Source organism: Embiotoca jacksoni, unplaced genomic scaffold, assembly GCF_022577435.1.
Source record: "Embiotoca jacksoni isolate LCO1_2020_lvr unplaced genomic scaffold, fEmbJac1.0.p SCAF_40, whole genome shotgun sequence".
In the NCBI taxonomy this organism is placed as follows: domain Eukaryota; kingdom Metazoa; phylum Chordata; class Actinopteri; family Embiotocidae; genus Embiotoca; species Embiotoca jacksoni.
Window position 1 is genome coordinate 2,537,501 of NW_027185393.1, and position 15,275 is coordinate 2,552,775.

A 15,275-nucleotide genomic window follows, 5' to 3' on the forward strand; every position below is an offset into this window, starting at 1 on the left:
CGGACAGAGGAGGACAGAGACAGAGGAGGACGGACAGAGGAGGACAGAGACAGAGGAGGACAGAGAGAGAGGAGGACAGACAGAGGCGGACAGAGACAGAGGAGGACAGACAGAGGAGGACAGACAGAGGAGGACAGAGAGAGAGGAGGACAGACAGAGGAGGACAGAGACAGAGGAGGACAGACAGAGGAGGACAGAGACAGAGGAGGACGGACAGAGGAGGACAGAGACAGAGGAGGACAGAGAGAGAGGAGGACAGACAGAGGCGGACAGAGACAGAGGAGGACAGACAGAGGAGGACAGACAGAGGAGGACAGAGAGAGAGGAGGACAGACAGAGGAGGACGGACAGAGGAGGACAGACAGAGGAGGACAGAGACAGAGGAGGACAGACAGAGAAGGACAGAGACAGAGGAGGACGGACAGAGGAGGACAGAGACAGAGGAGGACAGAGAGAGAGGAGGACAGACAGAGGCGGACAGAGACAGAGGAGGAAGGACAGAGGAGGACAGAGAGAGAGGAGGACAGAGAGAGAGGAGGACAGACAGAGGAGAACAGAGACAGAGGAGGACAGACAGAGAAGGACAGAGACAGAGGAGGACAGACAGAGGAGGACAGAGACAGAGGAGGACAGACAGAGGAGGACAGAGAGAGAGGAGGACAGACAGAGGAGGACAGAGACAGAGGAGGACAGAGAGAGAGGAGGACAGACAGACGAGAACAGAGACAGAGGAGGACGGACAGAGGAGGACAGACAGAGGAGGACAGAGACAGAGGAGGACGGACAGAGGAGGACAGACAGAGGAGGACAGAGATAGAGGAGGACAGACAGACAAGGACAGAGACAGAGGAGGACAGATAGACGAGGACAGAGAAAGAGGAGGACGGACAGAGGAGGACAGAGAGAGAGGAGGACAGACAGACGAGGACAGAGACAGAGGAGGACGGACAGAGGAGGACAGATAGAGGAGGACAGAGACAGAGGAGGACGGACAGAGGAAGACGGACAGATGAGGACAGACAGAGGAGGACAGAGACAGAGGAGGACAGACAGATGAGAACAGAGACACAGGAGGACAGACAGAGAAGGACAGAGACAGAGGAGGACGGACAGAGGAGGATGGACAGAGGAGGACAGAGATAGAGGAGGACAGACAAGGACAGAGACAGAGGAGGACAGATAGACGAGGACAGAGAAAGAGGAGGACGGACAGAGGAGGACAGACAGAGGAGGACAGAGATAGAGGAGGACAGACAGACAAGGACAGAGACAGAGGAGGACAGATAGACGAGGACAGAGAAAGAGGAGGACGGACAGAGGAGGACAGACAGAGGAGGACAGAGAGAGAGGAGGACAGACAGAGGAGGACAGAGACAGAGGAGGACAGACAGAGGAGGACAGAGACAGAGGAGGACGGACAGAGGAGGACAGAGACAGAGGAGGACAGAGAGAGAGGAGGACAGACAGAGGCGGACAGAGACAGAGGAGGACAGACAGAGGAGGACAGAGAGAGAGGAGGACAGACAGAGGAGGACGGACAGAGGAGGACAGACAGAGGAGGACAGAGACAGAGGAGGACAGACAGAGAAGGACAGAGACAGAGGAGGACGGACAGAGGAGGACAGAGACAGAGGAGGACAGAGAGAGAGGAGGACAGACAGAGGCGGACAGAGACAGAGGAGGAAGGACAGAGGAGGACAGAGAGAGAGGAGGACAGAGAGAGAGGAGGACAGACAGAGGAGAACAGAGACAGAGGAGGACAGACAGAGAAGGACAGAGACAGAGGAGGACAGACAGAGGAGGACAGAGACAGAGGAGGACAGACAGAGGAGGACAGAGAGAGAGGAGGACAGACAGAGGAGGACAGAGACAGAGGAGGACAGAGAGAGAGGAGGACAGACAGACGAGAACAGAGACAGAGGAGGACAGACAGAGGAGGACAGAGACAGAGGAGGACGGACAGAGGAGGACAGACAGAGGAGGACAGAGATAGAGGAGGACAGACAGACAAGGACAGAGACAGAGGAGGACAGATAGACGAGGACAGAGAAAGAGGAGGACGGACAGAGGAGGACAGAGAGAGAGGAGGACAGACAGACGAGGACAGAGACAGAGGAGGACGGACAGAGGAGGACAGATAGAGGAGGACAGAGACAGAGGAGGACGGACAGAGGAAGACGGACAGATGAGGACAGACAGAGGAGGACAGAGACAGAGGAGGACAGACAGATGAGAACAGAGACACAGGAGGACAGACAGAGAAGGACAGAGACAGAGGAGGACGGACAGAGGAGGATGGACAGAGGAGGACAGAGATAGAGGAGGACAGACAAGGACAGAGACAGAGGAGGACAGATAGACGAGGACAGAGAAAGAGGAGGACGGACAGAGGAGGACAGACAGAGGAGGACAGAGAGAGAGGAGGACAGACAGAGGCGGACAGAGACAGAGGAGGACGGACAGAGGAGGACAGAGAGAGAGGAGGACAGACAGAGGAGGACAGAGACAGAGGAGGACGGACAGAGGAGGACAGACAGAGGAGGACAGAGATAGAGGAGGACAGACAGACAAGGACAGAGACAGAGGAGGACAGATAGACGAGGACAGAGAAAGAGGAGGACGGACAGAGGAGGACAGATAGAGAGGAGGACAGACAGACGAGGACAGAGACAGAGGAGAACAGAGACAGAGGAGGACAGACAGACAAGGACAGAGACAGAGGAGGACGGACAGAGGAGGACAGATAGAGGAGGACAGAGACAGAGGAGGACAGATAGAGGAGGACAGAGACAGAGGAGGACGGACAGAGGAAGACAGACAGATGAGGACAGACAGAGAAGGACAGAGACAGAGGAGGACAGACAGAGGAGAACAGAGACACAGGAGGACAGACAGAGAAGGACAGAGACAGAGGAGGACGGACAGAGGAGGATGGACAGAGGAGGACAGAGATAGAGGAGGACAGACAAGGACAGAGACAGAGGAGGACAGATAGACGAGGACAGAGAAAGAGGAGGACGGACAGAGGAGGACAGACAGAGGAGGACAGATATAGAGGAGGACAGACAGACAAGGACAGAGACAGAGGAGGACAGATTGACGAGGACAGAGAAAGAGGAGGACGGACAGAGGAGGACAGAGATAGAGGAGGACAGACAAGGACAGAGACAGAGGAGGACAGATAGACGAGGACAGAGAAAGAGGAGGACGGACAGAGGAGGACAGACAGAGGAGGACAGAGATAGAGGAGGACAGACAGACAAGGACAGAGACAGAGGAGGACAGATAGACGAGGACAGAGAAAGAGGAGGACGGACAGAGGAGGACAGACAGAGGAGGACAGACAGACGAGGACAGAGACAGAGGAGAACAGAGACAGAGGAGGATGGACAGAGGAGGACAGAGATAGAGGAGGACAGACAAGGACAGAGACAGAGGAGGACAGATAGACGAGGACAGAGAAAGAGGAGGACGGACAGAGGAGGACGGACAGAGGAGGACAGAGATAGAGGAGGACAGACAGACAAGGACAGAGACAGAGAAGGACAGATAGACGAGGACAGAGAAAGAGGAGGACGGACAGAGGAGGACAGACAGAGGAGGACAGACAGACGAGGACAGAGACAGAGGAGAACAGAGACAGAGGAGGACAGACAGACAAGGACAGAGGAGGACAGACAGAGGAGGACAGAGACAGAGGAGGACGGACATAGGAGGACAGACAGATGAGGACATACAGAGGAGGACGGCCAGATGAGGACAGACAGAGAAGGACAGAGACAGAGGAGGATGGACAGAGGAGGACAGACAGAGGAGGACAGAGATAGAGGAGGACAGACAGAGAAGGACAGAGACAGAGGAGGACGGACAGAGGAGGATGGACAGAGGAGGACAGAGACAGAGGAGGACGGACAGAGGAGGATGGACAGAGGAGGACAGAGAGAGAGGAGGGCAGACAGACAAGGACAGAGACAGAGGAGGACGGACAGAGGAGGACAGAGAGAGAGGAGGACAGACAGACGAGGACAGAGACAGAGGAGGACGGACAGAGGAGGACAGAGAGAGAGGAGGACAGACAGAGGAGGACAGAGACAGAGGAGGACGGACAGAGGAGGACAGACAGAGGAGGACAGAGAGAGGAGAACAGAGACAGAGGAGGACAGACAGAGAAAGACAGAGACAGAGGAGCACGGACAGAGGAGGACAGACAGAGGAGGACAGACAGAGGAGGACAGAGAGAGAGGAGGACAGATAGAGGAGGACAGAGACAGAGGAGGACGGACAGAGGAGGACAGAGAGAGGAGGACAGAGACAGAGGAGGACAGACAGAGAAGGACAGAGACAGAGGAGGACGGACAGAGGAGGACAGACAGAGGAGGACAGAGAGAGAGGAGGACAGATAGAGGAGGACAGAGACAGAGGAGGACGGACAGAGGAGGACAGAGAGAGGAGGACAGAGAGAGAGGAGGACAGACAGATGAGGACAGAGACAGAGGAGGACAGAGACAGAAGGGAGGAAACAGGTTAATATGGGGTTAAATGATCTTTTCCTATTGGTGGATCATCTTAATGGAGAGCAGCACTACGACTGCATGATGTTGAGATGAGTTCATCTGGACTCTTTGATCAGAATATGATTGACAGGCTGACAGTGGAGCCGATATTTCTCACCATGTGGTCGGGGTCTGAAACAACCTTGAAACAAAAATCCCACTGAAACTTGAAACAAAAATACTCAATATATTTAAATATCTCTCCATTCATGTTGCCCACTGAGCCTCTGTTTGGGGTTACGGCCTCAGTATCTCAAACCAAATGTTCACGCTGCAGCCCAAATCTGATTTCTGTCATATCCAGATTGATTTCTGAAGTCCGAACAGCACAAAACGACATGAAATGTGACTTTTATAATCCAGATCCAAACCACATTTGAAATGTGATTCCAGTCAGGTTTCTACAGATGGTCTCAGTCCGGACGCTCCGCTGGCTCAGATCCGGTTTGTTGCGACACAGTGATGAATCTACGCTACCGCTAGCAGAGCTAGCACAAAGTCTAGGTTTTGGCGCTGCAGATGACAATGGGGACAACAGTCCAGACAGAAGCTGAAATAAACCATCTGCTGAGACTTCTGTGTTGGAAAGCGTTGCTACAAGTACGTTGTTACCAAGACACCCATGCAGACAGGCTGGTGATGTCTGGAAACACCCAGTCTGATCTGTAAATGACACTGAGGACAGTCTGTCCTGAAGATCTGATCTGTAAATGACACTGAGGACAGTCTGTCCTGAAGATCTGATCTGTAAATGACACTGAGGACAGTCTGTCCTGAAGATCTGATCTGTAAATGACACTGAGGACAGTCTGTCCTGAAGATCTGAGCTGTAAATGACACTGAGGACAGTCTGTCTTGAAGATCTGAGCTGTAAATGACACTGAGGACAGTCTGTCTTGAAGATCTGAGCTGTAAATGACACTGAGGACAGTCTGTCCTGAAGATCTGAGCTGTAAATGACACTGAGGACAGTCTGTCTTGAAGATCTGATCTGAGAAACAAATCTGATTTGCCTGCACTCTGAACACAGACTGAAACCTTCTGGGATCATCTGATGTGTGATTGGTCCTCTCTGACGGTGGATCAGGAGGTGAAGTCACATCAGGTGAGAGGCTGAGAGACAACAGGTACGTTTTAACTCCTCTCAGCTCTGCTTTCCTTGTTCGTCACATAAGAGCTTCAGCGACTTGATCAACTGGTTCACAGCCCTCTGTGAGAGCAGGAAGGTTGGTGAACACTTTCAACAGGATGAAACATGAAGAATTCAGTGAAATAGAAAGTAACCGGTATCCTGATGAAGTTAAGGAATACCACATCATCACTGTGTCACGTGTTTGAGTCCAGACACGGACCTTTAATGTACATCACATAGGTGCAGAATAAAAAGTTAATTACTACAGACGTGCTGCTTTACAGTCTCTAACAGACTGAAACGTTCTTTAAACCTCAGCATGCTGAACACTGAACTTTGAGATGTTATGTGATGGACAGGACGAGACAAAAATATAATATACAGTGATGTGAAAAGTGTTTGCTCCTTCCTGATTTCCAATTTTTTTGCATGTCTGTCACACTTAAATGTTTCAGATCATCAAACAAATTTAAATATTAGTCAAAGATAACACAAGTAAACACAAAATGCAGTTTTTAAATGAAGGTTTTTATTATTAAGGGAGAAAAACAATCCAAACCCACATGGCCCTGTGTGAAAAAGTGTTTCCCCCTCCTGTTAAAACATAACTTAAATGTGGTTTATCACACCTGAGTTCAATTTCTGGAGCCACACCCAGACCTGATTACTGACACACCTGTTCTCAATCAAGAAATCACTTCAATAGGACCTGCCTGACAAAGTGAAGTAGACCAGAAGATCCTCAGAAGATAGACATCATGCTCCACAGCTGGAAAAGACTCATTGCAAGTTATCACAAACGCTTGATTGCAGTTGTTGCTGCTGAGGGTGGTCCAACCAGTTATTAGGTTCAGGGGGAAACACTTTTTCACACAGGGCCATGTGGGTTTGGATTGTTTTTCTCCCTTAATAATAAAAACCTTCATTTAAAAACTGCATCTTGTGTTTACTTGTTATCTTTGACTAATATTTAAATTTGTTTGATGATCTGAAACATTTAAGTGACAAACATGCAAAAAATAAGAAATCAGGAAGGAGGCAAACACTTTTTCACACCACTGTATATATACGTATATATATATATATATATATATATATATACGTATATATATATATATATACGTATATTATATATTTGTAATATAATATATAATAATATTATCTTCAGAGTCACAACAACAGCTGCAATGTGACCAAACAACACTGAGGAGGAATCCTCCAACTCCCACCTGACCCTCAATCAAACACCACAGAAGACGTGTGTGTGTGTGTGTGTGTGTGTGTGTGTGTGTGTGTGTGTGTGTGTGTGAGTGTGTGAGTGTGTGTGTGTGTGTGTGTGTGTGTGTGTGTGTGTGTGTGTGAGTGTGTGAGTGTGTGAGTGTGTGTGAGTGTTTTCCTTCACACACTGCAGGAGAAGAATGTAGAGCAGAAGTGTGTTTGACCATGAGATGTTCCTCAAACACAAACCCACCACCATCGTGGTTCATCAGAGATCAATGAACTGATAACTGACGACCAGCTGCTTTCTGGTTTGTGTCTAAAAGTTTCTCTCTCTTTTCGTTCAGTGCTCGCTGTGATCCTTCTCCTCCTCCCGGGAGGGGAGCGCCACGCTCCTCCTCCTCCTCCTCCTCCTCCCTGTCCGAGCTCTCCCTCTAATTTAGATGCCTGTCAGATAATCATTTCCTCCCACCGATGATGATGAATTCATCTGACATATTAGCGCCGGTTTTTCTTCCAGAACTCCAGAACTTGATGGAAAATGGCTCCAAAAAATTAAGAAATCAATCAGTGCAACTTTGTGAGGCGGCCGAGGCTCTGACCTTCGCTGTTCACAAAGGTTCCTCCGATCAATGGAGCTATTGAAGTTGGCTAGTCTTATGCATGGAGATTGATGGTGTTGAGCACAACAAAGCAGTTAGCCGATGGCTGACTGACTTTAGCCTCTTCTTCCTCCTCCTCCTCCTCCTCTTCCTCCTCCTCCTCCTCCTCCTCCTCCTCCTCCTCCTCTTCATCCTCCTTCTCTTCCTCCCCAGGCAGGGAGCAGCCTTCTGCTCAATGTAGGGTTTACTTTGGCTCACTTCACCCGACGGAGAAAAGAGGAAGACGATTGGAGATATCGATAATGAAATAGGACTTTACGGCGCTCGTTAGATACTAGAGAAGCTTTTTAAAACAAGTTTTGAAGCCCGAACAGATGAGATGAACGCTCAGTACAAACACACACACACACACACACGCACACGCACACACGCACACGCACACGCACACACACACACACACACACACACTCTTTTCATCTTAGTTTGTGTGAACTGATCTTTTCAGTCACCTTTTACAAATCCGCTGTTTTCAGGTGGAAAGTGTAAAAAGTGTCTTCTTCATGTGTCCATCACTTTATTCTGACAACACTGTGTTCACCAAAGCTGTTGCTGACATCTGACTTCACAGGGACATCACAGGGACATCTCAGGGACATCCCAGGGACATCACAGGGACATCCCAGGGACATTCCAGGGACATCACAGGGACATCCCAGGGACATTCCAGGGACATCACAGGGACACCCCAGGGACATCCCAGGGACATCACTCCAACAGTCAGAAAGTTAAAAACATCAATATGAGTGGAACTATTTCAGAAATCAGCATTATTCATTCAGAGGAAGACCTTTGTTGTTTTTCATAACTGATCAACATGAGTTGACGTGAAGTCTTTTTGTTGGAAATGTTGAGCTGAATGAACGAACAGAGGTCACAGAGGTCACAGAGGTCACAGAGGTCACAGAGGTCACTCATCAGATTTAAATCAACTCGAGAATAAGAAGACGTTGTTGTTTTCAAGTGAAATCTGTTCAGAGATTCTTCCCTGACTTCCTGTCTGGTCTCTGTTCAACAAGTTTCTGTCACTTATTACAGTTTTCCATTAATGTTTTCTGCCACTGTTTTTTGATGAAAGAATATTATGAGGGTTTTCTGAACATATGACACACATCAGCATCAACGACAGTCAGAATAGACGATTTACGACTTAAAGAGTTTCAAAGAAATGTGTTTAAAATGTCCTCAGCTTTCAGTGATCCTTGATTTAAAATGTTTTCTCTATCAGCGTGTCACTGGAACTCACTGAAACTGAGGAGGTGTGGAGGAGGTGTGGAGGAGGTGTGGCCCCGGGCCATCACTGTTCACTAAAACATTGATGGGCCACCTGGCCTCCCAGCATCAATGAAGATTTGGACTGATATATGGCCCACCTGGTAGGTGGAAGGAGGAGGGAGTAGGAAGGAGGAGGGAGAAGGAGGGAGGAGGAGGGAGGAAGAAGGAGGAGGATGGAGGAGGGAGGAGGAGGGAGGAAGAAGGAGGAGGATGGAGGAGGGAGAAGGAAGGAGGAGGGAGAAGGATGGAGGAGGATGGAGGAGGGAGAAGGATGGAGGGGGAAGGATTTATCCATCCATCCGCCAATGAAAAGGAGTAGAAACAAACAAACAAACAAACAAACATTATGATTGAAATGGGACTACAGGTCCCAGAAGATACATAAAGATCATCAGTGAACAGCTGATGCAGCCAACTCCTAAGTAAAACTGCTGTGACTGGATGTCACATGACCTTCGGTCACATGACTAGTCAAACTTTACCAAACAATATTCAAAACCACTTGAGGATCCACTTTGACTTTACAGCTCAACATGTGGACGATGGTACACAACAACAGAAAAACAACTGCTTTGTTTACATGTTGTTTACCTTTATTCAGTGAGTCTGACGGTGTTCATGTTCTCTGGTTTGAGTTGTGAGTGGGGATCAATTATTGTTTATGTATTCCAGTTTATTCATTCTTATTCCTCAGCCCGGTATCATGGCAAAGCGTGAAATTGACACTACAGCAAGGCGTGAAATAGCCACGCTTAGGCTCCTAGGTTTCATGTTTTCTAATCGAATCTTAGTCGTACGTAAAAGTAACGTAACGAAGGATCATGTGACCAAGTACAAAGCATTGTTTTCTACAGTTTTAGGAAGCAGAGGTTCGAATCCAGAAGGTGACAATGTTGTTGTTGATGTTTAAAAATAAACAACCACGTTGTTTTAAAAAACCCAACCATGTTGTTTTTCTGAAAAGTTTCATTTCCCTGTTGTTCTCATGGCTGTATTCATGCAGTAGGTTTCATTTCCGACCACCACAGGAAATTGTGTAACTGTCACGCCTAGAGAGGCCAACGCGTGTCTAATTTCACGTTTTTCCGTTATAGCAGGTTATATTCCTGCCTACAAAGCCCTGATTGGTCCATTAGGTCTCCAAGTTGAGGAACACTTGATCAAGCTGTCTTTGAAACATCTGATAAATTACCTCTTTTTGCAATTTAAGAAATGGAGACTTTCAGCTGAAATGAAAGCTGCAGGGTTTGTTTTAACATCACGGTGTCAGGAGTCCTGTTTCCTCTGTTTTACCCCCGATCACCTCTCCTCCTGTGTCCTCTCAGTCCCCTGTCTGTCCTCCTGTGAGCCTGGTTTTGGGTCCTGGTAACTCCACCTCCTAACACACTGAATGAAGGTTGATGTGGTGCACAGACAAATGGGGGAACACTTCCAGCAAGATGATTCACTGCAGCAGGAAGTTATATAATAAACCCAGTCATGATGGTGAATAAAAACAAACACTCCACAGAAACGTGCCTCCAAAAATCTGTAGTGACGATGAATTAACTCTCCATGAAGCAGCTTCAATGACAGAATAAATACATCCTTCACGTTGCTGCTCGTCCATCAGACAGGAAGAAAGATTTACTTTATAATTAACCTGTGATGCCTTCAGAGGAGGAACACAGACGTGTATGTTTATGTGAGAGGAGATTCTACAGTGAGTCACACACACACACACACACACACACACACACACACACACACACACACACACACACACACACACACACACACACACACACACACACACACACACACACACACACACACACACACCTTGCATTGTGGGTGGGTGTCAAATATTGATTTTCTTCTCTTTTGCTCCTCTCTTGCAAAGTAGCCCAGGGCTTCTCTCCACTCTCAATTACCATGACCCAACTCCTCTGCTGGGCACACACACACACACAGACACACACACACACACAGACAAACACACACACACACACACACAGACAAACACACACACACACACACACAGACAAACACACACACAGACAAACACACACACACACACACACAGACAAACACACACACACACACACACAGACAAACACACACACACACACACACAGACAAACACACACACAGACAAACACACACACACACACACACAGACACACACACACACAGACAAACACACACACACACACAGACAAACACACACACAGACAAACACACACACAGACAAACACAGACAAACACACACACACACACACACACACACACACACACACACACACACACAAACGTCAAAGTCAAGAAGAAAAGAGAAGTGTTGTCAGACAGCCTGATGTGTGAAAAAGAAAGCAAGCGTCCAGCAGCATCAAAGTGGGCTTCATGGAGAGCATGGTTGTATTCAGAGGCCTATTAAATGTATTAGAAGGAACACACTCACACACTCACACACACACACACACACACACACACACAGACACACAGACACACACACACACACTCACACTCACACACTCACACACACACACACACACACACACACACACACACACACACACACACACACAGACACACACACACACACACACAGACACACAGACACACACACACACACACACACACACACACACATACACACACACACTCACACACACACACACACACACACACACACTCACACTCACACACTCACACACACACACACACACACACACACACACAGACACACAGACACACACACACACACACACACACACACACACACACAGACACACACACACACACACACACACACACACACACACACACACACACACACACACACACACACACACACAGACAGATATATGCTCTGACAAACTGCAGTCTTTTGCCTTATGCAGCTTTTCTGGCGAGACTTTGTAAACATGCCAGAAACTTGCTGCTTTAGGGGGCGATTAATATTGATGTGCACTGCAGACATCAGATGGAGCGGAGAACAGAGGAGAGCCGAGGATGGAAGGAGAAGGAGAAGGAGAAGGAGAAGGAGAAGGACAAGGAGAAGGAGAAGGAGAAGGAGTGCTCTCCCAAAACACTGCAGACATTTTGTCAGTACACAAAAAGGAATGTTGCTGGACAAGCTGGATTCCTCTTTAATTAGGTTTAACATGCAGTCTCATTGAAAGCGCTGAGGAAGAGGAGCATCACAGAAACCTGCAGCTGGAGACACTTCTTCTGATTCACCTTCAGTCTCTTAGAAACTCTGGACTGAGTCTTATGACTTTGACTTGATTCACATCCATCAGTGATGTCATCATCCACCAGTGATGTCATCGTTGGTTTGTGAACATTATGAATCCTCCAGTTCAGATTCTGTCCGTCACCATCTTTGCTAGTTCGGAGCGGTTTGGAGCAGGAAGTGACCATATTTGGACGAGCTGGGGGAGGAGCCAGCTTTGGATCTGACCGATCTGATTGGAAACCTGACGATACTACGTCCCGCCCACCGACAGCTGTAACCTGACTGCACCACAGACCTGTCAATCAAACAGACACGCCCCCAAAAACAGGTCTTCTTGAATCTTCTTTTCTAATGAATGAGGGATTATTTTCAGATGGACCTCCAGAAAACTAATAAGAAGGAGTGACTTTAGCTAACAACACCGAGATAACTGATGGACACATTTTATTCACTTTGGATTTGATGAGAGAAGTTGAATGGGAGTCTATGGAGCCGGAGGCTTTTTGGAGCTGACCTCTAGTGGCACTCGCTGGTATTGCAGCTTAAGACACTTCTGGATCAGAACCATTTTACAGACCTGAAGCTACGAACTCTTTTATAAACAGATATATTCACACCTGATATTTCCATGATTGTATCTGGAAACACAGAATCATGCAGGTGTGAGTGATAAACCTGACAGCGTGTTTGATGATGAAGGTCCTGAAAGGTCAGTGAGGACCAGACTTCAGGAACCTAGTCATGGTGTAAACTGTATGTGACTCTTTTCTGGATAAAAACGGTCAGATTTAACTGAGAGTAAAACATCTGCATTAAATGGTTAGATTGAGTTTTCACCTCTCTGTCTCTGCGTCTCTGTCATGTTCTTGCTGAGACAGTCTATTTTAATAATGTTGATTAATTAGTGCTGTCCTCTCTTCTGTCAGCTCGACAATTATTGTATTCAGGCACCATTAGGTCTTCCTGCTTCCAAAAAGCTTGGTTCCTTTCCGGGAAAGAACCACTGCAAGAGCACTGCCATCGATACGTTAGTCCGACCCCGACAATAGATCGGCCTCGACGACGGAGGAACAGTTCCCGTTGATAACATCACATTGGAAACATGCTGCTATAATTCATATAGCAGCATAAAAAGCCTCAATATGTTTATAACATAATAAAGTTATGAAATTAGACCCTTACCAGGTAAAGACATGTTCATTATTTAGCTTTTATTATGGAGAAACGAGTGAACTGCTGATGGAGAGAAGCAAAAGACAAGATGGAGAAAGATGGTAAAAAGAGAGCAAGTCAGATATTAGCTGTAACACTCTCATCATCCTCATCATCCTCATCACCCTCATACTCCTCATCATCCTCATCACCCTCATCATCCTCATCACCCTCATCACCCTCGTCATCCTCATCACCCTCATCACCCTCATCACCCTCGTCATCCTCATCATCATCATCACCCTCATACTCCTCATCACCCTCATCACCCTCGTCATCCTCATCATCCTCATCACCCTCATACTCCTCATCATCCTCATCACCCTCATCATCCTTATCACCCTCATCACCCTCATCACCCTCATCATCCTCATTTTCATTGTCATCCTCATCACCCTCATAATCCTCATCATCCTCATCACCCTCATCATCCTCATCACCCTCATACTCCTCATCACCCTCATACTCCTCATCATCCTCATCACCCTCATACTCCTCATCACCCTCATACTCCTCATCATCCTCATCACCCTCATACTCCTCATCACCCTCATCATCCTCATCACCCTCATCACCCTCGTCATCCTCATCATCCTCATCACCCTCATACTCCTCATCACCCTCATCATCCTCATCACCCTCATCACCCTCGTCATCCTCATCACCCTCATCATCCTCATCACCCTCATACTCCTCATCACCCTCATCACCCTCATACTCCTCATCATCCTCATCACCCTCATCACCCTCATACTCCTCATCACCCTTATCATCCTCATACTCCTCATCATCCTCATCACCCTCATCATCCTTATCACCCTCATCACCCTCATCACCCTCATCATCCTCATTTTCATTGTCATCCTCATCACCCTCATAATCCTCATCATCCTCATCACCCTCATCATCCTCATCACCCTCATACTCCTCATCACCCTCATCACCCTCATACTCCTCATCATCCTCATCACCCTCATACTCCTCATCACCCTCGTCATCCTCATCACCCTCATCATCCTCATCACCCTCATCATCCTCATCACCCTCATCACCCTCATCATCCTCATCACCCTCGTCATCCTCATCACCCTCGTCATCCTCATCACCCTCATCACCCTCATCATCCTCATCACCTTCATCACCCTCGTCATCCTCATTACCCTCATCACCCTCATAATCCTCATCACCCTCATCACTCTTATCACCCTCATCATCCTCATCACCCTCGTCATCCTCATCATCCTCATTTTCATTATCATCCTCATCACCCTCATAATCCTCATCATCCTCATCACCCTCATCATCCTCATCACCCTCATCACCCTCATCATCCTCATTTTCATCATCATCATCATCATCATCATCCTCATCATCATTATATTCCTCATCCTCATCCTCATCACCATCACCATCACCATCCTCATCATCATTATATTCCTCATCCTCATCCTCATCATCATCACCATCCTCATCATCATTATATTCCTCATCCTCATCCTCATCATCACCATCATCCTCATCCTGAGGACGACTGCAACTCTGCAGACTCTCTGACTTCACCCGCCGTCTCCTGCTACCAACAGCAGTGTGTGATAGTGACCCAGTCCCTGTGAGTGAGTTTGTGTGTTCTATGGCTATCACTACACACACACACACACACACACACACACACACACACACACACACACACACACACACACACACACACACACACACACACACACAAGTCTCACAGAGAGGCAACGGAATCTAATTTAACACTCGGCTGAGCAGAGATTGGCCGACACTCCCAGTCCCTCACCGGCCAAGCGGGGACACTCCACTACCAGCCCTTCTGTGTGTGTGTGTGTGTGTGTGTGTGTGTGTGTGTGTGTGTGTGTGTGTGTGTGTGTGTGTGTGTGTGTGTGTGTGTGTGTGTGTGTACGTGTGTGTGTGTGTGTGTGTGTACGTGTGTGTGTGTGTGTGTGTGTGTGTGTAGTGATAGCCATAGAACAAGAAAGGCAGCG

General features: G+C 47.9%; 1 protein-coding gene across 1 annotated transcript in view; it reads right to left on the reverse strand.

Moving 5' to 3' along the window:
* rbfox3a (RNA binding fox-1 homolog 3a) overlaps positions 1 to 15,275 on the reverse strand; it is a 139,089-nt gene that overhangs the window by 61,262 nt on the left and 62,552 nt on the right. The gene's annotated exons all lie outside the window — the stretch shown is intronic.